Raw genomic sequence first — 4,173 nt, 5'->3', positions numbered from 1 at the left:
GTGATCAATCATTCAAACTAGCATATTAACTTATAAGCATAATGAATAAGAACAAAAATCATAATTGAAACTTGGAAACTAATCAAACTTGAAACTAAAGAAAAGAATTTACATAACAATGAAAATTAAAGTAGAACTTGGAAAGACTTAAAGGAAAATTTCAGCACAAAGATCTCATTATAACAATTGAAAACTAGAAAGAGAAACTAAGAGAATTTGAGGGAGAGAAGGGAAGGGAGCTCTAGAGAAGTGTTTGAGAGCTCCCCCCCTTGGGGTGTGTTTACAAGCTTAGAGAACTTCCCTATTTATAGGCCTAGGGGAAGTGAAAATCTGAATTCAATATGGCTAATGCATACAACACTTGTTTTATAAAATCTGAAATGGTTGATGCACTTGTATTAGAAAATCTAAATTGGGTGATGCACTTGTATTAGAAAATCTTGAATTGGTTGATGCACTTCACCAATAGATCCCACCAGCAGCCCTAGCTCATCTTCATGTCACCATGACCAAGCTTCCAACCAGAAATGATAGCTCATACCTAGCTCACCATGACCAAGCATCCAACCAGCAAATGCTGAGGTCAGCATGACCAGCAACTTCAAGGGCTTACAACTTGGGCTTCTCTTAATCAAATTAGGACTTTAAGCACTCTAAATTGAAGTTCAGAATGTCTTCTTTCCAGCCATATGTTATTTGGGCCAATACAAGGTCGGAGGAAGAAGTTAAGGCCGAAACAAATTGCTAACTCATTTTCCGCGCTGATAAGATCCATCCTGAGCATGGTTCTGTGTTTACTAGGTAACGGACTCCAGATTTATCCAATGGGGCTGAATGTTGGATATGTTATAGTACACACAAATTGGAACAACTTTCATGAAGAATGTGGCCTCATTCGAGCTATGTAGGTTATTGAAACAAAGTTTTCAATATGACCTACGGAACTGGACTGGCAGGGGGCTGTAGCCAAAATGAGTTTGTCTTTAAGCTCTTCATCCATTCATCCAAATTAGGCCTTAACATGCTTGAATTGCATGAATTATGCTCTCTAAAGCCATCATTATTACCTAAAGCTCAATGAACTGAAAGATAAACACAAAAAGGATTAAAAGCACAAGTTTAACTCAAAAACATAACCAAATCATAAGCTAGAAGGGTACAAAATGATATACAATTATGAACCGATCAGTACACGAGAGTTCGTCGTATGCGCTCGCACGAGTTATGATCCACGTGCCACGCCAAGCAAATATGTAACTCGTCATGCCAGGAGTCATAACAAGGCCGTAAAATGTACTGGCTCTATGAACCCATGCTTATTATCCCGTCAACGTCATTTTGGCTCAACCATTGCTCGTTACAATGTGATAAAACTCGAGCACGAGCATGCCAAACAACATGCATTACCAAGCGAAAAAGCCCTTATTTTGCACCTAGCCACGCTACAAGTTTAAGTGGGCCCAAGCCACGTTACAAGCTTAAGTGGGCCCAAGCCACACAAATGCTCGGGGCTTGCTGAGTGGGTTGTGGTATGGATGGTTACGAGCATTCACGTGGCCCATTGATGAGCTAAGAAGTGGAAGTTTTGGGCTGCTTGGGAGCCCCAAAACTTGAGCCCAAATATGTGGGTAAGCATGAAAGAGAGAAAAGTGGCCTATCACCTTAGTAAATTAGCCCATCACCTTAGGAAGTGGTCCACCAACTTAGAAAAATATATCAGGAAGCCTCCAGCACATGGCCAAAGCTAAATCTGAGATAGACCATCTGTAAAACCGAAGGATACTTGCATGTGCAAGTTGCTGGGAGAAGAACACTCTTCAAACCAACACCTTTACCCACTTTTTTCCCCTAACAACTCTTGCAATAAAATAAGGGAGGAAAAAAGGAGAGAGTGCTGCCAGAGATAGGAGATGGTCAAAGGGACAGCTGCGGGAAAACTCTAGAGCTCCAAAAAATATTGTCTCTGTGTGTTTGGATTAGGGGGATTTCACAAAATGGGGATGAATCAAAGGAAGAGAAGAGGAATGGAGGGGGAGACTTAGCAGATTTGGGAAGAACTAGCTTGGGTTTCTTGGGAAGGAGAAGCTTCCAAGGCTTATAAAAGAGGGCATCTCCTACCTAGCAAATCATCACATCCAGAGAGAGCAAGCATCCCCTCTCACTACTGGAACCCTTCAATTTCAAGCTTTGTTATTCTATTTCTTTCCTTCTTCTCTTCTGGCAAAACACCCAAGAGTGTGACGAAGCTTTCATCAAGCGGCAGGAAAACTTTCTCAAGCCACCCATTCCTCCGTCCTCATATTTTCCTCTCTTCCCTCAACAAATCCTCCCAAATTCCCTCTCCCTTTGCTATAAACCTCTGTTTCTCATAGGAAATCCATGCTCTCCTTCTCTAATGCAAACTCATGAATACTCAGCTCCCATGCCACAAGCTTCTCAAGCCAAGGAAAATTATTCATCTGTAAGCAACTGTTGGTTTTGCTATTGAAGGAAACCAAAGTGCTTCCTAAGGCTCCACGAACCTTTCAAAGCACTCTTGGGGCCTGATTCTTGAACTCAAACACAAGGGCAACTTCACCCATTTACTCTTTATAGTAGCCCGGGCCCATTTGTAGCTGATGGAACAAAAAAGCCCCTACAAGGAGAAAGGTTGATTAGATTAACCGCAGTCATTAGGGCTTCAACCCAAAAGCTTTTGGGCAGCTTGGCATGAGATAACATTGTTCTGTTCATTCTCTAAACTATGCCATTATGCTGAGGAGTCTTCGGAATAGATCGTTCATGCATGATTCCATTACTTCTACAATAGTTTCTGAACGCCCCCATATATTCTCCTCCGTTATCGGTGCGAAAAAATTTCAAGCTTCTACTAGTCTCTCTTTCAACGTTTGCATGAAATCACTTGAAAACTTCATACACTTGATCTTTTGTTCTAAGTGAGTAAGCCCATACCTTTCTGGAATGATCGTCAATGAAGGTAACAAAATATCTTGCACCACCAAGAGTACTAGTGGTCATAGAACCACAAACATCAGAGTACACAACATCCAATACATTAGGTTTTCTTTGTGCATGTCCATATTGAAATGAAGCTCTATGCTGCTTTCCAGCCAAGTAATGCGTGCATGATTTTAGAGGCATGCCTTTCCTCATTCCAGTCAGTGCCTCTCTTTTGGCTAGAATTTGCAACCCTTTCTCGCTCATGTGACCGAGCCGTTTATGCCACAGCTCGATCGAGTCTTCTGCGAGAGCATTTACGTACCCATTATTGACTTTTTCATGTGTCATGTATAGGGTGTTCTCCTTCTTCCCTCATGCTAGGACGAGAGAGTTCTTGCTTAGTTTCCATTTCCTTTCAACAAAGACATTGGTGTATCCTTCATCGTCAAGTAATTCGGTGGAGATTAGATTGAGACGCATGTCTGGAACATGTCTCACATCCTTGAGAACCAAGTGACAACTTGTATTGGTTTCAAAGGAAATATCTTCTCTTCCCACGATCTTAGACAATTTGTCATTTCCCATCCTCACATTACCAAAATCTCCATTGGTGTAAGATGTAAAGAAGTCCTTGAGGGAAACATGCATCTAATGCTTAGGAAATGAACTTTAGCCACAACCTATACAACAAAAACATTCTAAATGGTGGATTCATTTTGTTTATACTAGTTGAGCTAAAACTTTTTCATTTTAAACCAAGTATCTTACCCTAGTATCTTTGAACACAAATAGAAAAGGGAATAGATCTTTACCTTTGATGAGTTTTTCTTGATTTCTCAAGAATGACCACCTTTGTTGGAAAGGCCTTTTCTTTTTCTTGATTTTGACTCCTTCACCTTAAGGCTCCAAGATTGGAGTCCTCTATCTCACCACACCAAATGTTCCTAGAGATGAAGAGAAGGCAATCAAGAAGTATGAATGCTAGTCTACTTCTTTATTGGACCAATTTTTGGTTTATGGAAGATGAGATACAATGATGATCACTCATCAACCAAAGTAGGAAACCAAAAATCCTAGCTAGGTTTTCTCCAACACTTAGCTTATATAGGACAACACAAAAGGAAATTGGGTGGTATTTGGGGCTCCATTTGGTCCATGGGTCATGTCATCTTATGCCACTTGTCCCTTGGGTCCAATAGCCTTTTGGGCTATTTTGTCCCTTTCCTTTTAAAT

The sequence above is a fragment of the Prunus avium genome, chromosome 7, assembly GCF_965620075.1.
Source record: "Prunus avium chromosome 7, drPruAviu1.hap1.1, whole genome shotgun sequence".
NCBI classification, from domain to species: domain Eukaryota; kingdom Viridiplantae; phylum Streptophyta; class Magnoliopsida; order Rosales; family Rosaceae; genus Prunus; species Prunus avium.
Note: the sequence above shows the minus strand (reverse complement) of the source record.